Source organism: Numida meleagris, chromosome 11 (genome assembly GCF_002078875.1).
Source record: "Numida meleagris isolate 19003 breed g44 Domestic line chromosome 11, NumMel1.0, whole genome shotgun sequence".
Taxonomy (NCBI): domain Eukaryota; kingdom Metazoa; phylum Chordata; class Aves; order Galliformes; family Numididae; genus Numida; species Numida meleagris.
The window spans coordinates 12,034,830-12,062,621 of record NC_034419.1 but is presented as its reverse complement, the minus strand read 5'-3'; the positions used below and the strand labels follow the sequence as shown (position 1 = coordinate 12,062,621).

Below are 27,792 nucleotides of genomic sequence, written 5' to 3'. Positions count from 1 at the left end.
TTTTTTTTCACGAGGGTTAGCAATTGGAACACACTGCTTTCCTGCTAGAAGCAGGTGTCAACACATGTTTCAGGACAAGGATAGCTTGTGGTCACTCTACTGCACCAAGCAAGGGCTTTCAGATTCTCACTTGCAAGGAAAGCTCTCTGCCACACGGGATAAGCCTAGAGGATAGGGTATGTGATAGCCAAGGGCAGTGCCTGGGCTGTCAGCATCAACCTTGCTGGGATCCTGCACTGACAGCTGTTGTGCTAAACAGCTTCTGGCTGCAGGGCTCACGCACTTGCTGTGCTGTCTTGCATGATGCAGAAACTCCTTCCAGTTCCCTGGTCGTCGGCATCTCCTGCATAAGACTTATTTTCTCCTGCTCACTGCCCAGAGTCATTGGCTCACGATCTTTTGATATGGCTGCACACAACACAGACACCAGCTCTGCCTGTCCATTCGAACACAGGTAAACCATCCCAGGCACAGGCAGGGTTCCCCAGGTCTCCCAGCACCTTTCTCCCAAACACATTGCTGTCTGCAGCCTTCCCTTATGTTGTCATTAAGAACTGACCTTTGTACAAATCTTTGTATGTACATTTGTAGATATAGCAAATACATTTATTTATTTAAGTCAATATCATAGAATCATTAATAGAATCATTAAGGTTAAAAAGACCACTAAGTTCATCAAGTCCAATCATCAACCCATCCCCACCATGCCCACTCAACCATGTCACTCAGTGCCACATCTACCCTTTTGTTGAACGCCTCCAGGGTCGGTGACTCCACTTCTCCCTGGGCAGCTTGTTCCGTTGCCTCACCACTCCTTCTGAGAAGAAATTCTTCCTAATGTCCAACCTGAACCTCCCCTGGTACAACTTAAATCCGCCTTTCGGACAACACTTAGAGTTGCCTTGAAATCACAGTTTTCACTGTGTTTAACGGTTGGCTAATCAGCACTGCTATAAACAAATACATGAAGCTACCAGAGTCTGCAGGTGGCAAGTTAATGGAGTTTGAGTAGTAAGACATCAACAAGCCGGAAAGTACCTAAGCTCCATTGGTGCTACTAACTTCTGTGCTATTTCCATGCTGCACAGAGTGCTACAGCAAATCAAAGGACCCCCAGGGTACCTATTCAACAAGGAACAAATTCTCACTTCAGCCATTATGCAAATGAAATGCTAAAAATGTTCTTTTGTTCCTCTGAGGTATTAGTACTACTAATGTGAAGTGCACAAACTTCATAATCTAGTAAAATATGATCTTGTGGTATTTGCAAAGTGCTGGGAGTTTATGGACTACCTCTCTGGGAGACACAAAATGATCACGGAGATTTCAACGTCCTTTCAGCAAAGTTCAGACAAGAAGTGTTTTCATAATTTAAAATTCTGTTGTAAGCAAGATGGGAAATGTCATGCATCTGGCACGTAGCTACTTAGAAATGAAGAGTTAGTACAATAACAATAAAAAAAGATCTAGGGTATCTGAGCACACATGGTTCCTCCTCTGTGTAACTTATGATTTCAGAGAGCCGTGCCAAAGCTGAGCTGAACCATGAATACCAACTACTTCAGTCTTCAAGAGTTATAGCACAGGACATTCACATCTCTCTGTTCTTTCCCCTAGCTGTCACTCATGCTGTTCCCTGTGAAAGACCTGAATCCAAAAGCCAGCTTGGACATTAATTTGACAACAGATGGATCAGATAGATTGGACCCCCGTCCTGGCAGTACAAAGCTGGAATACATTGCCGTGGTGCGTGCTAAATCGCTGCAGCGTCTGGCTTACAGCAGCCCTCCTGTCTGGGAAGTGCCACCACCGCTCCGTGGGCAGTGAGGGTCTGTCCCAGGGGATCGCAGTAGTGCCCGCTGGCAGTGAGGGATCAGCAAGAAGTGCCACTACCATCTCAGCACCAAACCACAGAGCAGATCACAGAGCGGTGCCTCTGAACAATGCATGGTGGCTTCCACCCATGGCCCAAGGTCAAACATCCAAGAGAGATTCTCTTAGAAAGAACTGATACTAGAATTGGATCATCTCTCACAGAAAATACGTCCATCATCCTCAGCATGCCATAATTTAAGTTTTTTCCCTGTACCCCACATAAAGAACCCTTGGTAAAAAAATATTTTGAGTGCCACAACTGCACACAGCAAGACACAAATCAGTCTTAAGCAAGTGTACTTCTGTACCTCAGAGTTATTCTAACTAGAGCATTAAATGGACTTAACACAGGAATAATCAAGGGCTGTGAAGAGCTCCCTGGGCAGCTTGTCCAAGCCCCACAGGACTCGCCCTAATCCCTCTCATGCCCTGAGGATGCTCTGCTGAAAAGACAGCTGTGTTGTTTTGCTCGACTGCTCCCACCAAGGTGACGTCCCAGAACTCCCCTGACCAGACATAAGGAAGCTTTCAGCATCCTACATTAATTCATGACAAATCTATCCCCCTTTGTTGTCTTGCTATCATTATCCTCAGCTCTTCCTCACTGATGTACTCATAGGAAGCAAATTAATCCCTTCTTGGTTTTTGTTTTGCTTGGCTAAGGAGGTCAAGCTGAAGTTTAAATCTATTTGTTAGCTAGCACTTTTTAGCCGTTCCCATTTGTTTCTTTTAAATAGAGCTAAAACGATGAGATAGAGGCTACTGTTCCTGCTACAGGCAGAACTCTAGAAACACAGGCACCTTGTGAATAAAATGCATACGGGGTGGTTAATACAGCAACCCCCAGTTCATTTCTATTGCTTACCTCATGTAACTAGGTAGGATAGTTGAACAGTAGCCAAATTTAGCCCTCTTGAAACAGAGAGAAGCTTGCCAAAAAGACATGCCTCAGTGACGCGAAATACCCATATATTCAGAGGAAGCTATTTACATTCCTGTTAGGTCTGCTTTGCAAATGAATACTTTACAGTCTTTGAAATGCTGCGTTATCATTGAACACTGGGTGCCCTGGCCACAGACACAGACTGATGGACAGCAAGATGCTATGGAGGGAAGTCAATGCAGTGTGGCCTCACAGGGAGAAATTAAATGCCCAAGGGACGTACGCTGGAATAAATACATTTGAGAAGAGAGCAGAGACACATGGACACCAGCACAATGTCTGTTGGCAGAGCAGAGATGATATCATTGCCCCACTGAAATTAATAAAGAGATGAGAAACCTACAAAGGGCTAAATTCTCATTAGCTTAAAGGTGCCAGGCACTGACCCCTTTTATTCCAGACTTACCTGAGTGCACCAGCTGATTCACAGCAGGTGGTTAAGGGTAAGGGCAGGCAGAGCCCTCAATAGGTAACCTGGCTGGGCTGTGCTTCAACAGCAGCAGAGCTCAGTTCCACCACTGCAACACAGATGAAAATGTGCCATTAAAAATGTTACACCACTCAGCCCTCCGTATATAAAAACACTTTTCCGAGATACAATTCACTACAAAAAGAGTTGAGTACATTTCTCTGTCACAGCAAGAAAAAAATATATATGAGTAGTTGGGTTTAAAGGAGAAGAAAGCATGTGCCCTGCGCTCTGACCCTGGTTTTTGTTTATTGTTTAGATCCTACACCATATTTTTCTTGTTTTCTCCTTCAATTATTTATTAAGGAGAAAAAAAGAAAACGAGATGGAGAAGGGTTCTCTGTTCTTGTTTGTGCCACTGCTTGTGGCTGCTGCTGTGGGAACACGGCAAACAGCAGCTACCACTGTTTTATTAAAAATAATAAAGCATATTGTTATCATAAAATAGCAATGTAATCAAAAGGATTACTTTCATATGCCCTTGTCTGAGTTTTAGCTGTAAATTAGCGTTCAGATAAAAACAAGCTACAGGAGAGCATACAAAGTTTAGAAAAGCTGATATATTTCTACACAAACCATTCCACTAATCTTACATATATATCACAAAACACCGCACACACAGAAAGTGGCAATCTCACATATATTTCTTACGGTGAACCTTTTATTCCGCGCTTTATAGATGCACAGGGGCCGATCGGCTCGACTGCACAGCGCAGCTCTGGATGCGGCCCCGCACAGCCTCATGCACAGGAGCACTGCTCCATCTGCTGGCCTCCTGCACAACGGACAGGGCTGAAATATTCACCATGAGCCATACATTAGAGGCAGACTGATGGCTGACGTTACAGCATTAAATCTGTAAAGTCAGGCAAATGCACTTTGGCTGAACACAAGCTGTCCTTCTAGCACGCGTTGGGACACGAACCACGGCCTCATAAATACAAGCACCCAAACGTCCATAGAACGCCATCATCCCCAACTTCTGTGTGATTCTCCATGCAAATGCACACACCTATCCTGCTGCCCCAGATGTACAACCCCACACTGCAGGTTAAAATCGCAGCCCCCCCTCTAACAACTCATTTTCCAACCATCCCCTTCGGTTAAAACATCATTCCCTGTTCACAGATAAATCTTTTCCTTATTTTCAGCTCACAGCACTCAACAACAGTTGTTTTTTTGGGTGTTTTTTTTTTGTTTTTTACTAATGACTCTCTTCCATTGGTCTCTCTTCTAGCCTCTCAGATACATACATGGCAGGTTACATTGGAAAAACAAACCAGAGGCATGGCCAAAACCAAACAGCTTTTCAGCTTTTGATCTCTGCAAAGCAGGCCAGGAGTACCTCTCCCCTCCACACACATCCCTTTAAAAAAAGCACATGTGAGATCACTGAAGTGGTGTCTTTCTCTAGCAATGTTACATGGCTTTGCATCAAAACAATATCTTTAAAATTTCCTACTTAAGAAAAATAAAGTCATTGCCTGGAGTACTTTTTCAAAGCACACTCAATGATTCAAATAAATAAAAAAATCAAACACTTGCATTTCACTCCCTGTTTCTTATGCTTTGTTTTGTTCCTGCATTTCTAAGAGCTCATCCAGTACGAAATAGAGGAACTTACTTCCTTGGCTTTGTTTTTATTTCAGGATATCATTACCTTATACTCCATTCACTTTGGGGTCCTTCTCCATTAACACAAGACAGTAACAACTGGACTGCGAGTGCTTCAGGGCAATGTTCATTTATGTAGGAAGTCTCCCTGCTGAAAATAAAGAAACAAAATAAATTCATGTATGGAGATGTTTTTCTTAACCCAGTGACTAGCAGAGGCTGAGAACAATATCTGAACAGTGGGACCTGGTTACTTAACCTTAACACTCACGGATGCTTTCAAACCCAAAAGTGATGAAGTGGACTCTATGTATCCAGGATGCATAGTAAAGCAGCAATATTAACTTACTCCGAGAATTGAGCATCATACTGATGGAGTGACTTCTTGGTCAGGAGCCATCTCCGCTGTTTCCATGGGCAAGAGTCAAAAAGAATTTACAAAACTGGCTATCAGCATGGGATAAGTTTCATCCAGCAGCAGGTTGATGGATTTCATATCTGATAAGGAGAATGGGGGAAGGAGAGACAGCAAGCCAAGGACAGCTTGGAGGGGAAGCAAAGATCAAGCTGCAAGGAAAGAAGGGCAGTAGGGGCAGAAGGAGAGTGAGTTACGAGGTGCTTGTGACTGCAACAGGAGCAGCAAGAAGTCAGTCAGACAGCTGTGATCCCATATGGGTGTCTGAGGAACGAGGTACTTGGGGCCAAGGCACCCTAAGGACTGGGAGCACTGGGGACAGAGGATGGGCAGGACATGGTGCCTGTCCCCAGCACTGGGCAGTGACCACAGCCCTTGTGCCTTTGGGATAGGCCAGGGAGCATATGGAGAGAGTAGTGTGCCTTCCCCTGAACAAGCTCAAAACTGAAATGTGTCGCCTTGGTCTGCTGCTCTCCTGGTTTCAGATCTCTCTCCTCTCCACTGTGTACTCACCCCAAGGAGAGCAAATAGCAGCTTTTAACGGTGAAACACAACTGGTGCTACGCAGCCCTGGAGCTGCCAGCAGAAGATAAGAGCCTGAACAGGAGGTGGGAAGATGGGCAGCCTTTCAGATTTTCAGAAGGTCAGAGCAGGGGCGGAGGGAGGCTGGCATCCTGGCAGGGGCACAAGCTCTGCTCCTCTGCTGCCACTCCTGCAGCAAACCACAGCCAAATCCCTTCGGCTGTCAAACGTGCACTATGCTATTGTTAATGATGCTATTACTTACCATATGTTTAGCAGTATGGCTGGCTTGATTCAGCTTATTCAAATGCAGGATTGAACACTTTGGTGTAGCACGCAGCCCTGGGCTCAGGGGGCTTTTGAACTGTGGGAGAAAGCAAAAGCTATTGCAGAGGAGGGAAAATGTTAGTTACTTAACAAGGTCAGTAGCATAAATTCTTATTTTGTTTACTTCAGAGAGCACAGAAGCCAGTGTTTACACCCTGTTTCTGTTAATTACTTTCAGAGTAGGCTGCAAAATCATTTGCTTTCCTACCTAAAATTGTGCTTTATGCTGCTAAGGGCTTCCAGCCTTTTCACTGAGGAATGACTGCACTCTGTGGAGAGATAAACGGATTCCTTTATATTGCCATAGATGGGTTGAGATGTAATATTCAGAGCCAGTGCTTGCGCGGCCTGAAACATTGGTTCAGCCACTTGAAAAGGTAAAAGTTATTTGTAAAATTTAGATTCAAGTTCAGCTTTCTAACTTGCCCAAAGATTTGGGTTACCCAGGTAGAAGAACTTGTTAAGAGCTGGCTTGCTTCAGCTTCTCTCCTAATCATAGGTGCTGAAAACCTGCAGCTTCATTTCGATTCCATATAAACTTACACTCCGAATGTTTAAAAAGCAAGGCCTGGTAATTGATGAAAGTAGCACAATACCCCAAAAAACCCTGTAAATAAAGTCTTACTAAAAATCATATTTGTTTAAAAGATAAATTAATCCAGGAATTGTGTTTCTGTTTGACTTGCTATAGTGAAACGTGTTAATACCACCTATTTAGCTCACGTGATATCCTCACTGTGTTCTTGTCCAACACCATCAGTTCAATTCCCCAGACCTCCCCATTAGCAGAACTAGGTACTCCCAGTTTAGACTATGTTGCAGATGTGGTTGCATTTGCAGAAGAATGTAACATCTTATTTTTTTTCCCTGCCACTGTAATATTCTGGCTCTTCTTCAATGTATTCAAGCATAGCTCTAAATCCATAACCAGTCCAATTTCTTGTTTATATTCTGGCAGATCTACTGACAAGAGTTGACAGAAAGGAAATATCTTCATAAACTTATCTTAAAAATACCATGTTACTGGGAGTCCTTAATGAAACCAGTAACACTCAGAGCCTGTATAACAGCAGATGATGCCAGCTGATTTGCAGTTCGTCTGAACCATGTAATAAAGAGAAAAGCAAACAGAAGAATTTCAGAAAGGCAACTGTAAGCTAATTACTTTCCAAAGCAGCAAGAAACCTTCAAAGATCTCTCCAGCTATTTAAGATCAAATATCGTTCAAGAAAGATATTAACTCATTTCAGAATAAACTGTACTAGTTCAACGCCCATGAACGCCTTTGCTACCCATGGTTTCCAAGGAACAGGCACGGCAGTAATTAGTGGGGCATGAAAATCAATTCTGATGACTCAAAACACAGTCTGTGAGCGTGGAAGTGATAGTGCCCAGAATAACAAGGATACACTTTGCATTCAGAACAAGACAAACTCTTCCTTTGACCGTTAACACACTTGTGTGACACCATCCTTTCAAACCAAGCAAGATGTAGCCAAACACTCAACTGATGTCGAGCAGCAATCCAAACCAATTCCAATTAAAGGTCTGGGAACATCACATTCTACCACATAGCGGATGACGCGAAAGTAGTTCATATCTTGCTTCAGTGGATCTTCATAACAGAAAGCTCATCCGCTTCCTCAGAGAATAAAAGGTGCTTTGGCAGAGAAGAGCAGCCTTCGAGCAAATGCGCAGCAAGAAGTCTGAACAAAGCAGCAAGTCTTTCTGCAAACACCACCACGTGCTGTCTGTAGATAGGACTGTAATCTACCCAGAGCATCGCTAGCCTGAGAGGCTCCTATTTCACAGGAGCCCATGCACAGGCAGCCTTGAGAGGCCCCTAATCAATGGATAACACAGTGATGGTTCCTGCAGTACAAGATCTTGGCTGAAACAGAAAAAACTGCCTTTTTCAGAGCACTGCAAGGTTGAGGTGCTTTGTAGCACACAGAAAGCAATCAGTAAGTAACTGGATGTCTTTATCACTGTGAGCCAATACAGCACAACGATTTGCAAACAGCCCATCAGGAGTTGCCTTCATTACTTTTACCTTTGCACATACTGCTGCAGATGTGGGGCCACAAGCACAACATCAAATAACAGAGAAGCTAATCCTCAACCCATCTGTAATTGTACTCATAGCAGAAAAATGTTCTCAAGGGGACTGTGGGGGGGGACCTGAAAGTGTGTTTCAGAGCCCCAGCACCAGAAGAAAACTACTGATTACAGTGACCAGAGAGAGAGCAATACACCCCAAAGTACATTTTAATAGACATTTCCTTTGGGTCAAGATTTTAGGACCTGGCCTAGTAAGGTAAAAGGCATGAGGAAAGAGCAGGAACAGACACAAAAGGACCTGGGACCAAAATAAATAAATAAACCAACAAAGCAAAGCAAAAAAAAAAAAAAAAAAAAACCACCCACAAAAGGGTGGGTATAAAGAAACATTTCAGACCTTAAAGTAGAAACTTAATAGTAGCGGGCTGTTCTTTAGGAAAAATACCGCTTTGATCTCTCCCAGCTCTGCCTATGGGTGTGCTATCCCAAGCATTTCAAAGAAACCTCTTATCATTGTGTACCTGCCTCGGAGAAATCATACCACTGAAGGAACAAAAAGGTTGATTGTTATTTTAATTGAATTTGTTTTCAATTTATTTTCAAGCTGTCTGGGGGAAACCTTTTACACGTGCACTGTTTGATTTGTTTTTAACTTCAGTTCCATTATCTTAATAATGAAGCTTTTAAGGCATTTAAAGGAGCCTGTTTGTCAAAAAAGTTACTCACATTGATCAGATCAATACATACGAAAGTGCCTGAAAGCAGGAAATAAACATGGATTTTAAAAAGCCGGTGTGATTTTACAGAACTTGGGTTTTGTGGTGACCTCAGCGGCTCAGCATGATTCACGGACTTGATCTCTGCCAACACACACATCCATGAGCTAATGTGCCAGGGGATTATTCTCCAGCCGCCGCTAATGCGGGCTGCCCGCATGCGGTCTCTATTTCAAAGGTGCCGAATGCTTCCAGCTCCCCCTGCTCCCAGTACTAAGCTCTGGGACAAACCCTGACAGAAGGGCTCCTTCAGTAAGATTAACAGTAAATCCAGGATTAGTGCTGCAAGAGGTTAATTAGTTTTCCAGGTAGTTAGCTATAGTTCTTTTCAATTTTATAACAAGCAAGCAGTGCATGAGCTGTGGAGCTGCAGGTGAGGGCACTCTAGTGGAAGGGCTGTTGGGCAGTCGCGAACTGCATCCGCTCCTCATAGAATCATTTAGGTTGGAAAAGTCCTCTAGGATCATCTAGTCCAGCCATCCACCTACCACCTCCCTAAGTACCACGTCTACTCATTTCTGTAACACCTCCAGGGACAGCAACTCCACCGCTCCCTGGGCAGCCTGTGCCAGCGCCCAAATCACTCTCTCAGAGAAGAATTTTTTCCTAATATCCAACCTCCTCCCATGTCAACCCATTATGCTGCCTTAAAAGCCTTAAAGGATGCTTGTACCCCTGCTCCGGACAGAAGCGAGCACTGGGTGCCCTGTGCGCTTACCCCCTTGCAGTACTTGTCCTTCTCCTAGAAGGCACCACATTAGGCAAAAAGCACCACTGCAGAAAAAACAGAGGGCTGCTTCTATTTCTTAAGAGTGTGCTTTTGTGTTGAGACGAAAGCTGAACTTTCCACTTGCGAGCTTTCTTCTCCAAGTGATACATGCTTTGTTTCTTAAAGATGCTTGGAGCCTTTTAACACTCAGAAACAGTTTTTTCTTAATAATAAAGAAGTCTCAGTTAATCTTTAAGTGATGACTATCTTGATGCAGTCATAGCTCGGTTGAGTCCAAGTTTGCCTGTGCTGCAACAGCAGCAACTTAGGCCCAGCTCTCTTTTTTTTTTGCCTTTATGAATGAAACTCATTATTTCATTTCCATGGTAGCAAAACAGCTGGGCAGCATTAGACAGACAGGCCTAATTTTATCTTATTATTTCACTGGAGATCTATTAATTTTTCTGAACAAGAAATTTCTTGAAAAACAGAAATGAAAGAACCGAAATGACTTGTAATGAGTGGTTTCTGTCACTCCCTTCCCCTTCCTCTAGCCCCAAAAAGGAAACAAACTGTCAACACCATTAATTTTTAAATGCCCTCCTGAAATTAAATATTGAGCTAGGTTTTTAAAAGACAGGACAGTTTTAAAAATTAAAGAAGCAAGAACTAAACTAAGTACTAAAGTGTAGAGTATCTCTTTTTGGCCACCAAACCACGACTGCTCATCCCACCTAGTCAGTTCTTTGTTTTTACTACTGACCCAGAACATCCACAGTCTGCTCAGCTCTGTCTTCACCCCAGTGGAAAACCAGAAGTTTTTTGATAGTTTGCAGAGCAATCTAACATAACATCCTTAGGGAAGGACCTGCCATCAGTCACATGTTTGTTCAGCACGGAGTTCCAATCTTAGATCTCTGTACCAAGTACCATATTAGTACCAAGGAGGTCTTAAAGCTGTGGGGTTCATCAGACAACCCATACAGGTAGGCATAAGAGCAGAAATGCTGATCTAGATGCCCTGGGCCAAATTTAAACCCAGGGCATAGCAACAGGAAACTTCACTTGATGGCACCAGGAATCTCTCCAAGCTGCAATAGCGTTGTCAATGTCTAGGCACAACTTCATAGCATCATATCACAGAATCATACCACAGAATCATTAAGGTTGGAAAAGACCACTAAGGTTATTTGTCCAACTATCAACCCACCCCCACCATGGATAGTATGCAAGGAGACAGGGTGAAAGCTGGCATGGAGTGGCAGCTCCAGCTCCAAGTGCAGCAGCTTTATCCATATCTCCTGATAACAGCACTGAAGCTGAGCACTATGTCCTTAGATCTATCCTTACCTGTATCAAGGAGCACTTCAACGATCAGGCAGTTCTACTGAGAGAAATAAATGCCTCAAGAAGAATTCGATACACAGGAAGGCTAGTATCTGTGCTCCGCCAGCTAGAGGCCCTTCCTTTCTGCCTTTCTCCACCCTTAGCAGCCAGCAGTGCTGCATGGACATTACCATTTCTCATACCTCAGTATGTGTACAGGGCATGGCCATGGTCCCCACTTGGGGCTGAGAGCAGCACACCTGCACACCAACCTCCTCAACCACCACTGTCCTCCCACTTCTGCTTTAATTTCTGTTCCCTGCCATTCGCAACAGCGAACAATGATGCATTACAATTTCCAGGTGCCTAAGGCTCGGAGAGCTTTCCTAGATATAATCAGCAGAAAATAAGGATTTTGCATTGAAAGCCAATGCCAACATCCCTGCAGTGATAACCATCCCTGCATAATTAAAATGAACATTTCATGAAATGTCATCTCTAAGCAGCATATTTTAGATAAAAAAATAATAAAAAAAAACATTTCCAGGATCAAAAGAAGAGAATTATAATTGGGAAAGGGTGGAGGTGGGGGAGGACAGTGTGACAGCCCCAAGAAGTATTGCTATTATTATGAGGCAAAGTTTGCTAAAATGCCAACTGCTCGCCCACAGTGGAAGGAAGCACCAGTTTACTTGTTAATCGCCTTAATTAATTAACTGGCATTGTTCTGGATTTCCTGAAGCTGGGTTTACTGTGGGAATCAATTTTAAAGAGCTTCCAGAAAGAAAATTTAAATTTCTGCTTAAAGACTTTACAGATTAGTAAACAAGAGCCCACGTCCAAACCATTTGGACAAAATCACAGCCGTGATTTAGGGAAACACAGTCCTTTTTCCCATAGTCTGTTGTGATCAGCTGTATTGACCTACTGAACAGCATGAACTTCCCTGAATTAATCTCTCTTGGAACTACAGCAGCTCTGCTAGCATAGCAAAGCAAAGCATGCTTCTCAAGCTTGGGACATAGTTGTTCCCAATGCCAAAACTGGGGCAGCAGCATCCTTCTGGCAGCCATGTCAATATATGCAATAACCTGCACTATTCCTTCACGTCATGTCAGACTGCTCCCATCTCACGGATTATCCAAGCTGTGCTCCAAGTCCTGCTTTAATTGCTGCTTCCAGGGTCAGCAATTCCCATTCTGCAAGCTTGACTACTGATTTCTGTTTGGCCATACTAAAACAGATCTTAAAGAGAAGGTATCTGTTACATGAAACAGTAACTACAAATGCACACATGTACACATTGCACTGAGTGACACAGTCTAGTGCAGTGCAAGCATGGGTTGATGGTTAGACTGGATTATCTTACTGGTCTTTCCAACCTTAACAATTCTATGAGTCCATGATTCCCACATCTTAAAATCAAGCTTTTTTTTCCCCCCTGTTCATCAGGACCCTTTCTTTCCCGGAGCTCTGCAGAAGACTGCAGTGGATGATGGTACTCACCTTATTTTGCCCATCTAGGTCTGGCACCTTTGGTGCCCTTTGTGATCAAGGGGGCTTTTAAGGTTCCTTCCATGCTCACTGCCATAGATACCTATTTTTGGACAACTCTACAAAGTGCCCATTTCCTTCCACTGACTGTACTAGAAGCTGCAGGTGTCCAAACATAGCTACTTCAGGTTAGATGAGTCTAAATGATACACTGCATATAAATACAGTATAACATGTATGACCTTATTAAAGTGTTCCAGCAGAAAAACACCACCACATAAATATGGAAGTGCATGCTTCTTTGAATAATGGATTTTAAGAGCTAATTTTGATGTCAGATTCTGCTCTTACATGTGTGCAACAAGACAAGAGGGAGTAAGAGGCTCTCCCAGCTCTCTGTAATGAATAGCTTGATGGAATCAGCTCCTTCCAAAAAGAGGCACACAGTCGGTCAATTCCCTTCTACAACGTGGTCAGCACCACAAATTGAGAGTAGAAGATGAATATCAGCACTTCATCCCCTTTCTGCCAAGGGGGGAGGAGAAGATCACAGCCACACTTTCCTTCTCTACTTTACAAAACAGCTCTTTTGAGAATGGAAAAGTTTTCCTCAAGAAAACTAAAGCCTGTGGAAGAAAGACTCAGCAGATGCACAAAAGGGAAAAGTTTGAACAGATGGAAACAGTAAAATTTGTGATTTCATAGATGTGGGAAACTTGGTAACCTGTCCCAGTGTGTGGCAACACAGTTGGTTCCCACCCTGTCTCTGCTCTGAGACAGGTCCTTATTTTGGGAGGAGAACAAGGAAGGTGAAGTCTTTCTCCACCATTAGAATTCCTTCTATTCATTACCACACTATTCAGTCAGGTGATATTTGAACAATCATGTGCAGCAGGTGAAATAGCACTGGACATCAGCAGAGCTGTCCAGAGTTATGGGGCTTTGCCCCACCTCATCTCCAACAACACCGAGTCTTGCCTGACAGTCTGTACTTTCCTGTGCAAAAATACTGTAGCACTGACACAGAGGCACGGATAAGTCATGCACTGGCCCACTGCCCAGCCTAGTGTTTGGTTTGGCTCCAGCAGTTCAGCTGACACACACATCTTTCTTCGATTTTCTTTCTGTAGCCCCTCGATTTCGCCAGCATCCCTCCTCCTGCTGCCCCCACCACTCTCCATCGTCACTTATCCCACTGCACAGACACCCCATTCACCAAATGGCTGCACGAGGTGCCCCACTTCGGACACACAGACCCCTAGGCAGACTGCATTGTGCCTTACTGTGCAAGTTATCAAGCCAAAAATCAGTGGGGCTATTGAGCAGGACACACTAGACCTGAAGAAAGTAGAGGATGATGTAGTCATGTCACATTCAGCTTTTTTATGTAGACATGTACTGCCTCCTGTAGCAATGCCCCAGCCCATTAGACCCACTCAGCCTTTCTTTCACCTTTTTAGCCACCAGTCATTGATAATCTGTGCCATTAATCCTACCTGTCACTAAAGCTGCAGCACATACCTGCACATCGCAATACAGCGGCTGAATATACTGCATAAGAGCAAGAATCTTCCTAATGGATTTCTGCAGTGAGAGTGGTAAATGGGGGTGTTCCCAGCCACATATATCCTAGTGAGAGGTAATGAACAGCACTCCCAGAGCATTTTGCTAATAACCTCAAATAGAGTGAAGAGTTCAGCTGGGAGGGGTGATTTTTTTTTTCTTTTTTTTTTTTTTTGGTAAAAGTTTGATGAGCTTTCAGAATCCAATATTTCAGAGCTTGCTCATTGCTAATTAAGGGTTAGTACACTAAATTAGCAGTAAATTAACTTTCATTTCTCTGCTAGTACACTAGAGCTGCAGGAAATTACCCAAATTATTCAGGTAGTGACATTCATCACTGGGTGGAATGACTGTAGCTTAAACAAGATTTAGTGCTACTCTGTAGCTAATATTCACAGCTGCAGTAGAAAGAGGCAGGCACTCTCATTCACGGCAGTTTTGACAGTGTAGGTGCCAAAGTAGGGCACCTGAGCCGTTCATCTGAGCTGCTGATTATTGAGGCAACAGGACAGGACAGACCTTGCATTGCTGAGAGAACGCTGCATGCTTGGGGTGCTAATGGAGAGGCACCTGGCCACTGGCTGCAAGTGACTGAATGATGCCGTAAAATGAAAATACCACCCCCAAAAATATCTCTGCGCATTTGCTGGGGATAATTGATGCTGGTGCAGCATCACTCCAAACCAGTCGTAAAGCTCCATCTGTAGCTGCAGCTCTACAGACAGTTCATAATTATGTTTAATATTACAATCCCCTATTTCCAGGGAGGCTTTGAGGATCTCTGCGCATTTGTCTAAGTGATGAGCATTTTATCCAGGGCTTAGGAGCTTACCTTCCTCCTTGGGGAATGGATAGCTCCAGAGCTGCTGACTGCCTTCAGAGTTCTTCTCAACCTCTTTTCAGGTCAACTGAACCATAATAGCTTGAGGAACCTACTCCCAGAGAAGCTCCTAGTGGTCAGTGAGAGGTGGTGGACACCTTACCCCAGCCACATCCCAGCACTGACCTTCCCCAGTCTGCCCATCTTCATGGACACAGACCCATGTCTCCCAGACCAAGTGGTACCCAGAGCATTTGTACCATCATCACCTACCCTGCCCCATTCTATAGTCCTGCTTCCTTCACCAATTATCCATCTGTAGCACATTCCTTGTAAGAACCTCAAGCCAACACGCACCATTTCGGAAGAAGATGATGTGAAGATGATGGCAACAAAACGAGGAGATGGAGACACTGAGAACAAAGTGCTGCTGCTGCTTTCCAATTCACAACGGCTGCATATCAATGACCAAAAGGCTTTAATATGTGAGGAGAAACCCTCCAAGATACCATTTTACCCTTGACTATTAAGAACACAATCCATTTGTAAAAGGCATATGGCTGAATAGACACAGCCATGCAAACAACAGGACATATCTCATTTGATCACAAAGAAGCTCATGTGCTGTCTGAAGCTTTGTGCAGTATGGCAGCAGGGGTCTTTAAACGCTATTTTTGATTTCTCCAGCACGCAGACTGGGGGGAATGAGATGTCCCCCCTGCAAATGAAGTCCAAATCTAAAGCAGGCATGTTTTTAAGCTCACGGATGGGGATTTCAGATGCTACCACTATTAATTTTCACTCTTCTGGCTCTGTTCCTCATCTGCTGCTGGCAATCACTGTGGGATCAAGAATGAGTCTCAAAACAGGAGGAACAGACAGTTGTCTAGTTGTGCTTTTTACATTCTCTCACAAGCAGCCCAGAGCAGGGATGAGAATGCATATCTTAATTAACTGCAGCCCTCCACAAACAGCCTGGGGCAGGTTTTCATAGATATTGGCTTCTGGCTGGACAACTGGCAAGCAGACTTTTACTGCCTGGAAACAAAGGCACTGCAAAAAGCCAGTAAGTTAAATCAATGTTCTATTAATTCATTTTTAAAGTCTCACAGGAACATAGCGCTCTTTGTCCAAAAATGTTCCAGAGCTTTAACAGCTGCACTGCTAACACGTGGAGCAGGGAACAGGCTTCTCAGGTGTCCCAGTGTGCAGGAACAGTGTTTTCTTCCATGTAATATCTGTTAGGCATTGCAGAAAGCTGCTATCAGCCCACCTTTATCACCCAGCTTGCCCTTAAGATGAAGAACCACCAGCTTGCTGTGCTAGGAAGAGCTACTAACACGAAAGAAGCAAATTTCTAGCTTCCTGGAAATGAAGAATAGTTTGTGTCTCTCCCTTCCTTACTCCTCAAGGAACAGGCTTCCTGCATGTGTGCTGAACAGTGGCATAGCATCATCTCCCCCATCACCACTTTGCAGCCGTTCCTGAGGTGCAGTAAGAAAGGAGCCTATTTACTGCTCCTTTGAACCTGAAATGAAGAATGAGTTCTGCACAGTGCTCTCAAGGAGCTGCCTCTGGGCATGAGGCATGCTCTTCTGCCTTCTCCTTGCTCTGCCAGGTGACACGAAGGGGGCAACAAGGGAACTGAGGCATGCTACACCTCCTGCACCCTTGGGCAGGTGGTAGCAGTAGAGCAGCCTTTCTGTATCTGAAGAGGAGCTATAAGAAAGAAGGGCACAGAGTCTTCAGCAGGTTCTATTGTGACAGGACAATGGGAAATGTTTTCAAACTAAAAGAGGGGAAATTCAGATTGGATATAAGGAAGAAGTTTTTCGCAATAAGAGCAATGAGGCACTGGCACAGGTTGCCCTGAGAGGTGGTAGATGCCCCATCCATAGAGACACCCAAGGTCAGGCTGGATGGGCTCTGAGCACCTGATGGAGCTGTAGGTGTCCCTGTTCATTGCAGGGGGTTGGACCAGATGGTTTTTAAGGGTCCCTTCCAACTCAAACGATTCTGTGATTTTCCTCAGTAGCTCGCACAGCCTGTGTGTAGGACCAGAAGATCACAAACCTCGTTTTGCAGAGGACTGAGGCTGTTGTCACAGCTCCCAGAGGCACACCCAAGAGGGCTGCACAGAGCCAAGAACAGACCACAGGATTCTGACATGCCAAGTTACCAGCTCTCTATTAGGCTAAACTGTCCGACAAGCACAAAGCATCTCAGAGCACAATTTTTGGGCACAGAACAGGAACTGCACAGAGCAGAGCATCTGCGCCGGCTCCATATGCTGGGCTCAGCCTACTCTGACTCTGCCTGCTCATCTGCACCCTCCCTTACTCCCAAAGGGCTCTCCCCAACCAAGCACCACTGTGTCTTTTGGAAGGATTTCCATCCCATGGGTATTTCATACACATTTTTAACTTTCCACACGTTTCCAAAAGAAAAAGAAAAAAAGCAATGGATGTCGTGCAGTGACAAATAACGTATGCTGTGACAGCAGAAAATATGCAGTATCTTATTAACAGAAGCTGTACAACTAGTCTGTTACAGGAACTAAGTCAAAGTGCCAATTTTGTAATGCTGTTTACCAAAAATCAAACAGGCATTCTGCAGTCCACCTGTTCCTAGTGCCACTGAATTCATGATAGCCATTTTCCGAAGCCAGAGAAATAATTGCTAGACCAGTTTACGGATGGCAGCTGGTTTGGAGTGAGAAATGTGCAATAATTAAAGACTGTAAGGAATGCAAGCTATCAGAAGGGCAAGGGAAGTAAAACAAACCAGTCCAGAATGGGCAAATGGATACCTTTCATAGAAGCAAAAACCTCTCCTCCTCCATGCTGGTGTATTCAGTTTACCCACAGGAAAGCCAGTAAAGGGGCAGAGGGGAAAAAGCCAACAAGCCAAACTTCTGCATGTATGCTTTTCATCCAGGAACTACAGTCCAGTCCTTGTCACTAGCACAGGATGCTGGAGTTCGGCAATGGCCTAGAGACCAACCTGTGCCAGCTGCTTCAAAAGGCCCCATAAAATCCCATAATGGAGTATTATGCAGTAGTACGCGCAAGGGAGGACTTGTGCTTAGCACACAGACAGAAGTACAATGGATGAAACTCCAGCCCATCTAACTGGAGATGATATTTCTAATCATATAAACGATGCCAATCTGTCGGTCTCAATATCCTACCTTGTGGCAATGAGTCCCACAGGCTAATTAAAACTAAGGTTAAAAGTGCTTCCTATTAAAGCTGTTCAATGTGTTTACTTTGATTTTAATTTGATGTCTCTTTCTTATCCAAGAGAGGGAAGAGTCATGGCATTGCCATTTTATTTATATCCATCATAGCCTGTCTCTCAGTGGCACAACTCATGTATTGTTCTCCCTAAAATAAACAGACCTAACCTTTGCAGTCTCTGCCTGCATGCAAATCTTCCCACTGAAGTATTTTCCATGCTTCTGATTAGGTTTGTTGCCCTTCACTGATCCTCTTCTATTTCCTGCTCTATCATTTTTTAATTAGGGTAACCAAACCAAACATGCCTCTCAAGGTGAGGCCACATCACCATCTCTAGAACAACACTGTCATATCTTCAGTGTTGTCCTCTATTCAGCAAATTAATGTCATGCCATTTAATATTTATGCTTTCCCGATCACTGCTCAGACCTGAGCAGATGTTTTCCATTGAGCTCTCAACATCTTTTTCTGATTTGAAACTTACCCCATTAGAAGATCAACTGTACCATCCAATTAATAGTAACTTCACTTGCATCATTTTTTTTTTCTACCAGCATTTCGATGAATAGTTTAGCTTTGGTAAACGTGGAGGAAACTCTTCACCATGTTTAGATTTGATTAAATTTTGGAGCATCAAATTTCACCCACTTGTGGGCACAGGCACAATGGATGCCTGCTACACAAACAATCAGCCTCTCTTCAGAGAGATGATTTTTAAAATGCATGTTTTCAAGCATAAATAAGAGTCTAACTTATTTTTAAAGCACGTTTTAATCTCAAACTTCATACACATTTAACCTCATCTTTCTTCACCTGCACCATGAATGTACAGAGAGGGATGGAGGGAACGAGCCTCTGTCTCTTCCCAGAGTGTGCTCACATGCACAGCACCAAGCCAAACAAACCCACTTTCTCTACTTGTAACATAATTTTCAAGAAAGGTGAACATGACAATCTTCAAAGGCATTTTAAACAAAACTGCATCAGTAAAGGCTTTGTCACCCTATGTACCGCACACTTCTATAGTCTAAGAAGAGAAATACCCCTCTCAGAGAAATTGAGACCACATGTGGTTTCTGAATGCAGAATGTCTTTTTATAATGATATATTCATGCTCACTGCCATCCTTCACAGACTTCCTATAGAGTGGATGCTGTTCCCTCAAAAAATGTGTTGAATTACTTCAGTGAGAATCAAGTTTCTGAACATCCACAAGAGGAAGAACAAAGATGAAGTGAATCTTCAGCAGTTTCACATCTAAACAGAAGTCCCTTTTCCAAGGATTTAGGTAAGATATGTTCCTACCAGAGAATTATTCCCAAATTCTCAGCAGTGGCCTCCTGCAGTCACAGACAGGAACAGACATTTTACTCTTCAGATATCTGAAAAGCTCATCTCACATCACCACTTGGTGCTGCAGCTTTTGGAATTACCTTCTGAGATGTTATTAATTACAGGATTTGATTTTATATGGATTTACTTATTTATTTCCCCCAGCATATGACACACTAACCCATTACAGGTTATTTGTTTCCATTGAGAACTTCTGTATATTAGATAAGAGTCCGGAAGCATAGCTAGGTGTTATTTGAAAAAGCTGCTAGAAAGGAAAAATCATCACATTTTCCAGAGGTCAGCTTTCTGAAAAAGAAAAATAGCTACTTTTCTTTTAGGAAAAAAACAATGGTTTCTACCTCAGCTGAAGATTCCCCATCTGCTGTGGGCTCCCTGACTCATCGCCTTATTAGCAAAATTGTCTGAGAGCAGCATAAATCCGATTTACTCAAAAACCAAATCTGCAGTTAGACAAGAAAAAAAAAATCAGTCTGCCACTCCCCCTGAAATCACACTCCTTCATTGCCATCAGTTCGTCAGCACCGGCAGCCATTAGCACAGCTGGACAGACGTTCCTCCAAACCACGTGCAGGATTTTCCCCTTGGCCAGGACGTTTTTGGCCAGCACCAGCTCTGAGAGCTGGGTTTCTCTCCCCAGCAGGCAGGCTGTCCACAGCCATAATTTCCGGCTGGTGGCATTTATGTTGCGATTCCCTTTTGGCCATCTGTACAGAGCAGCCCCATTTGTTTTGCTTTTGCCTTTGCCTCTCTTTATCTTTGGAATATAATGTGCTGTCAGGGCCACACTTTGGTTTGTGTCTTTTAACACCACTCAGCAGCCCACTCCCTGCTTCTCATTTAATGGCACATTTCTCCTCTACTTTACAGTGAGCCATTACCACTTGGCTGACCAACGCTACACACTTCTGGGGTCAGGTGTGGCACTGTCAGCTTACTGGGGTTAATTTTTCTGTTGCTTGTTGCTGGTACTTAGCCACATTCTCTTAGTAAATCATCAGACCCAGTCGGGGAGGGTTTCTGGGGAGGACGATGGAGGCACACTTTACAGGCTGTGTTTATCGCTCTTTTTTTTTCTCTCCATCCAAGCCTGTCATCTGGAGAGGCGGTGCATCCTGATCTCTACCAATGCAGGATCAAAGCTCTTCAGAGCTGTCAGAACTCTGAGCCTGTCGTTATCTGTATTTACACGTGTTTATTTTTAGTATTATTATTAAGTCATCTTGGCAGCTCTTGAGCAGCCACATAGGCTAGGACCATATCTGCTAAACAGTGCACAAACACAAACCACAGTGATATATCTTCAAAAAACATACAGACTCAGGAGAAGCCAGCAACAGAGAACACACTTAAATGCTGGACTTCATCCAGGTTAATTCTACGTAAATAGGGATGTGCTCCACAGGTCAAGTCATGGCTGGAGTTTAGGGCCCTACGTCTGTCACGATGAGCCAAATGAGGCAGCCAGATGTGTGAGGAACTGGCTGTCAGACCCATTGCACCTTGTTTTCAGTAATATTCAACGCAGGCTTCATGGAGCTGCAGTACCCCAGTAACATTAACAAGTTCCAGGGCACAGGGAAGGACCGTCAGGTCCCTCATAACAACCCACTCCAGCATCAGCTCAATTCATTAGTCCTTGAGTTACTCACCTTCCTCAAAATCAGCAGAAGTGCTGTAGTACCTGAAGACTTTGGGACCTCCCAGAAGTAGCCAAGATGTGACATCCATGTGTTCAGAGCCGTAGTGTTCACAAGCACAGGGGTCTGCCAGCAACCATTTCTGTGACAAACGACACCAAAGGAGATCAGAGCCAAATGCAGTTGGAGTTTTACAGTTGTTCCCATTGCACTTTTTCAGATTTTGTTTAGCTCATTTAGGCAACAACAGCTGGGAGCAGTATTTCCTTCAAATTATAGAAAGATTTAGTGTTATCTTAATGCGATACAAGCGTAGCCTGAATTATATTTATGAGGAAGCACAATATGTGCTAATGAACAATAAAGACTTCGTACAAGGGTATTAGCCTTCTCTGACTGATGCTGCTTGAGCCAGTTCTCACCTTTTAATGGTGTCAGTAACTCACCATGACCATGCCGCCCATCAGCCTCCTCCCAAGACAGGGTGCTGGACGTGTCTTTCCTTTGGTATGGTTTCAGCTGTACCAGACGTGATAGACTGGAGCTGAAGAAGAGCGAGGATTCCCCTTCTGCAGTCCTGCAAGGCATCTTCAGCAAAGCCACCTCTGGTAAAACCAGGTGTTTCCACATCCATCATGTAAAAATCAGCAACTACACAAAGAGTTTGGCACAAGCTTCATTCCAAAAGCTGGCAGCAGTTCCATGATATCGTCCTTACTTTGTCACTTTGTCCATCTGCAACATAAACAGGCATTTTCTGGAATATGATGTCTATACCACTGCTACAGACGTGTGAGTGGTAGGAAACAGAAGTTTAGAGTAGTCAACAGGAAACTATCAGCTGCAATCAAGAATGGCATCAATATGGTTCATTGACTATATAGCTTACTTGGGGGCATCCAAGAAAATCCCTGCCACATATCACAGCCACCAAATGAACACAAGTTTTTATGCAAAGAGGAACATTTTTATAAAGATGCTACATAAAAACACTGATAAAAATAGCAAAGTAAGTGAAGTGCTAATGGATGTTCTTTTTTCTCTGTATTATTTATCTTTCACAAAAATACAACATAAGCATGCTTTCTCCCACAGAGACAAAAATAACATATTTGACTTATCTGTTTAGGAAATAGTGACATGTGTCAACCAAATTGTTTCAACACAGGATTCTTCAGTTTCAGCAACTGTCAGAGGGCTCCCTCCACTGAAAATAATCAATGTCTTTGACAGATAAAGAGAGGTAATACAGTAATTCATTTTGATACAACTTGACAGCTTTTTTGACAGTGTTTTGCACTGTCAGTCCATTGGATTTGAATTTTAACTGGGGCCACTGAGAAATATGCTTTTGGTCTTTAGCTGAGTCTCTGCAAATCAAAAGGGCAGTGGGAGAGCAGTACTTACCTACTTTTTATTCACCATTACCTATCACTCTTCATTTTTAATTACTCACTTTTAATACCTTTCCCAATTTTTATACTCTTGAGATGTCATAATAGGGGACATTTAAACTGTACTTTGCTGCTCCCTTGGCAAGAAGGGACATTTCATGCAGCTAGACTTGGAAACAGAGCTATTTTCTAATGTCACTGTGTTCGGATTGACAGTTCAGTTCCATCAAGAGCTCATCTGCTCTGCTCTTATGAGACTGCAGAAACTTAAAAGAAGTTATTAATACAGATTATGAAATATTCAAACACTTGTCCATGCAGGAACTTGTGGGGCTATGGAGCTCTTCATTAAAATTCTTTCTACAAAACATTTCTTTCCACTTAAAAATAAAAGAAAAAAATCAGCAAAGTATGTGGATCTGAAGAACTCTCATAGAATAGGAACAAGGCATTGAAATAACCACCTAAATTACAACTGCTGCAAACCAGCACTGCCTCATCAAATGGGTCAGGAGCTATAGGCTTGCTGCTGGTGAACGCTGCCCTCAGACAAAGAGGAGGCATGGGTAGGGTGAAGGGGACAGAAGGAAATTCCTTGTTATTCTGTATTTTGATAATAACCTCTTGCACTAATTACCATTTTAAACAACACCTCCCACCAAGATCTCAGGCAGAACCTGCTTGTTCTGATCTCAACTGTTCATTTCCATGAACACTCTCATCATATCATTTATTTTGTCTTTGATCTCAATATGTGACCTTGTAGGGTTTGGTATCTAAATATTTATTTGTTTCCAAGACTAAATTCAAAACATGATGTGTGAAAATTCCCTTCGGGATAACAATGCTGAAAGAGACAGGGCTGTGAGATGACTGAAGGTACAAAAGTGCAGGAAATAAAAGGACTTGTATTCCTAACTCATCATCCATATGCTGCTCGAGACAAGAATTGCATCCTGGCTTTTGATGTATTGTTGTTGTATATGTTGAGAGCTCAGTTATGTTTAAATGTAGTACTTCAGCTCCTTTGCTTAACAACACCTGATAACTTGCTTGACATCTCAAAGAGTTTCTTAAAATATTCTTAAACCTTTGGCATCTCTTCCTGCCCTGGGCTTCATGAATAAAACATTTATCCAGTCAGCAGCTTTAGCAAAGAGGAACAGCCAAGTTCCATCCATCAATGTCAGCAGCTGAATTACTGAGTGATTTCAGATCCTTTAATAACTCTGTTTCTTTATGACTATGTTGGTAAACAATCAAGTAGTGCTGGCACCTGGCTTTCAGTGAGCATTAATTTTTTTGCATTATCAAATACTAATAACACAACTCGTCACTCTTATTGTTGTTATTTCAATAAAAAGAGTCTGCAACACCATTCACCTTTGTGAGAATGCACAGTGAGGTTTATTCTTGATTTGTTATGAAGGTCACTGCAAGATACTTGCATTAAACCTGCTGGGACATAAAAAAAAAAAAAAAAAAAAAAAAGCAAGGATAAATAGAGCCTTTACTTCACATATAATGTGCTTCATTTATCATTGGGATCACCGAGTAGTAATACACTGCCCTTTTTGTAAGGTTGTTAATAGAAACTAAGCATTTTGGGGGGAAAAACCAATGATATAAAGCTTCTGTTGTTGTGGAAGTCCAATGGAGCTTGGAGATCTAAGTACCATAAGGAAATTGCCTACAGGGATTCAAAAGGAGGGTCCTGGACCAAGGAGGGGGAGGGAAAGAAAATCAGAGATCTCTGAATTCAAAACCTAGCCAGAATGTGTCCTAGCATGTTTAGTTTGATTTAAATGGATATTTGAGATAAACATCTTTTCCCAGCACTTTACACGGGCACAGCACTAGGAAGAGCTTTTGCACACCTTGGATACAGGCACTGGCTTAGCCTCCAGCCAGTGCATACAAAGTTCTGATATTCAATCCTCCAGCCTCATGCAGGAACACTATTCTTAGACACACAAGAACAACACACTGATGTTGAAAGGGTCATCTAAACAAGGATGGCTTATCCAGGGTGCAGCCCCTGGTCTGTCTCTATCAAATACCCACAGACACTGATACGAGCATAACTTTGAATATCTGATCCTAAACAAGTCATCCTTCCAAGCTCTGAGACAGAAACACTGAACAGTGCTGAATTTGTAGAGGATTAAAACCAAGTGAAAGCCCAATAAACAACAACAGGAGAGCATGGTGAGGTCTGCCTGCTACCACAGAGCATTTCTGCTCCTGCAGCGGAGGTCCCAGCTGCTCGCCAGGTGCCCAGAGAGCACAGGCTGATAGCACCAGAGAAAACATTGGTTGGGCCAAGTTTCTGCAGGTAGTAATGAGTTCTGCCCTGCTGATGTGAGGGGGCACCGGTAGGGACCGGTAACATTCTCATTTAGCGTCATCTTAGAACCTCTCCATAGGAAAATAAACAGACTCTTCAGTAAAATTACACCCAATTAAGCCACAGGTAAATAATTAAGCCACAGGCTTCAGTATTCAAGCGCTTCCCAGTTGCCTGAATAAGTGAAGTGTCACTATTATGTATCAAGCTGCTATAATCTAAGCTTCCTCCGTAGCATCTTAAAAATGAAACCCAGCACTTCCTTATACGCAACCAGTGAGCTCTGGCTCTTTTGTTGAAATGAAGGGAAACAACAGGAGCCAATGGGATGTCTCTGGGCTTTGCAATGAGTCCCATGAATTTCTAGTTGCTGCTAGAAATAAAATTTAAAATAAAATTTAAAAAAAAAATCTCATTTTAGTTCCTTGTTTGATCTCCAGGCTCTGAGGCTGTAAATCCAAGCTACGCCTCACTCATTTGATATGTGCAACCTCTCCATCACAAGTCAGTCTCCAGAGGAATTAATTACTACTTTTTCTGCGGATATTTTAATATGGTGGATTCTATAATCAGATAGTTGGGTATCTTTTCTTTTAAAATAAATAAAAAAATAAATAGAAACACAATCCCATCTCCCCTGTATTGACAGCAGCTGCAGCTGGAGTGCCCAAGGCCAAAAATCCTTTGTCTTGAATTTTAAAAAATGTCTGTTTTTCCCCCTGTATCCCCACTGAAACATGCTTCATGCTTAGCTACTGGAAACATACCCTGCAGACATTTACATCACAGGCTTTGTTATTATAAGTTACAGTAAAAGACAAAAGGAACAAGGTTTTGTAACCAGAGGGCAAACTGCAACTGCTAATTTGTTAGGGGGTGACATTTCTGATACTGCTGCTTTAGTCGAGCTCCCACTCCGTATTGTAATCTCATTACAGCATCCTATCACAGCACTCAATAGGAGAGATACACATCAACAGATCTATTACCTAAAACAAACAAAGATATTAGGAAACTTCCTCAGACTGAGTTGTATATTGACTTCTGGTCAGCATTTCCAGAGAATTTCATTAAATTTATGTCATCAAAAAATATAACATATGGACCTTCTGAGCAGGAACTCATACCAGCAGGAGTAACACAATTGTTTTTCCCCATTTTGTGATTTATCATCCATTCCATTACAAGCTACACGGACTGTCATTTTTCTTTAAATGTGTTTGATAAAAGAGCTCTTGTTCCACCAGGTCAGGTATTATTATTCACCAACATTATGTCTAAACCAGCACAAACATCAGCAGCAGCTGCAGAGCTGTTGTTGAAAACCAGAGGTAGTGCTGGGCTTTTCCTTGTCATATGCTGGTCCCAAAAACATGGGGAGCAGCTAATGGTGACTCGGAGCTGTCTTTGCTCACTGCTGGCCCCTGCGCAGGGCTGTAGATGTCACTGCCAGTGGTTCTGTGCTGACCTCAGCTGAGCTCTGCTCCAGCCAGCATCCCAGGGACACAGCAGAGCTCTGAGCACAGCAGTGGAGGAGGCACTGCCACGAGCATGGCACGAGGACAGATGTGCCCTTGCAGCCTGGTGTTCTCCCATGAGAGTAGGGATCTGCCCTTCACATCCCTGGCGCCTGTGGGACCAGTTTGGTGGAGCTCAGCAAAGCCAGGAGGCTCTCTTTGCACTTCTTGCTGGTTCTTAGATGTTCCCTTATCTGCTCTTAATTATCCAGGCTATTTTTACACTGTTTCTCCCCCACCTCCTAATTGCCCGAACTTATTTTCCTGATGGTTTTCTGCTGAAGATGAATTTCAGGAGCTCAGTATCTCAGGCAATTTCAAGACATAATTAACACCACCATTCCCCTCATTAGCGAGTGGCCTACTTTCTCTCCAGCACTACCATCCCCCTAGATGTTTGGAGAAAGTCCTTATTATCCCCCATAACTCCCTGACTAATGTTAACTCCTTTTACCATGCAGGGTGCCCCTACCTGAGTCCACATCTGCCACTGTTTCCCTTCCCAAGGTTGTGTGCTGGGTACTTTTGTGTGGGCCAGTTCCTGTTTGATTTGGGCTTTAGATTAAATTATACAGACCCATTTCTGCTTCACTATAATCTCAGGGTCTGTCCTGCTGCTGCCTCTGGTCCAGGTAATAGCTGCTGTTCCAGCATAAAGCCCCTTGTGCACTGACTGTGCACAGCTGACACCATTCTCAGTGCTGCTCAGACACAGAAGAGAGTCCCCATCCCAAAGGGTTTGCCATCAAGCCAGAAGAAACAAGGAAACGTGGTTATTGTCATGGAAATTTTGGCTAAAGAGACACAAACACATGCAACCACAAGGCCTACAGCCCCACTGCAAATAATTGTTTTCTTTTAAGTGCACATCTCCTCCACCTCAGCTGAACTCCTCTTGACCCCAGGAGGAGTTTTTCCTTGAGTAAGAAGACAGATTTGGGATAACAGACTGTGCTCCTGCAGGTTCCCTTTCCACAGCCCAATAGCCCCAGCACAGATACGTCCTAATAACCCACCAGTAAGCAAACCCAAAGGCTTCTTTCCAAAGCTGACCCACTGAGAGTTCACATAGGAGCCTAAACTTAATTGTCTGTGGCTGTAACAATATCAGATAACCTCTGCAGAGATAAACAAGCAGACTTGAGAGATTAATATTTTCTTTGATATAAACTTTGTAGGATGTGCTGTTGTCAAAAAGTCCACAGAGATTACTTGTGTTGTAGTAGGTGGCACTTCATTTTCCAGAATCTATGACCCAGCAGAAATTACTGTCAGCTCCCCGACCAGCCAAGGGGTATTGATTCCCCCGTTACTACAGCAACCCATTAGTTATTAGATCGTGTCTGGTATGCAGTGACTAATCTGCCTCAGCGAGGTCTCGGATTTTG

General features: G+C 43.3%; 1 long non-coding RNA gene across 19 annotated transcripts in view; it reads right to left on the bottom strand.

The window, feature by feature from the left end:
- LOC110404622 overlaps positions 1–27,792 on the bottom strand; it is a 227,154-nt gene that overhangs the window by 60,291 nt on the left and 139,071 nt on the right. For 18 of the 19 annotated variants that reach the window (XR_002442359.1, XR_002442371.1, XR_002442363.1 and 15 more), the window contains 5 exons: positions 21,593–21,881; positions 21,159–21,288; positions 6,104–6,202; positions 4,948–5,052; positions 3,225–3,336 (listed from right to left, as the gene is read on the bottom strand). This is a non-coding gene — a long non-coding RNA (uncharacterized LOC110404622). Of the gene's footprint in view, positions 1–3,224; positions 3,337–4,947; positions 5,053–6,103; positions 6,203–19,847; positions 19,943–21,158; positions 21,289–21,592; positions 21,882–27,792 lie in introns of those variants that run through there. The other variant, XR_002442368.1, reaches the window with a different exon arrangement.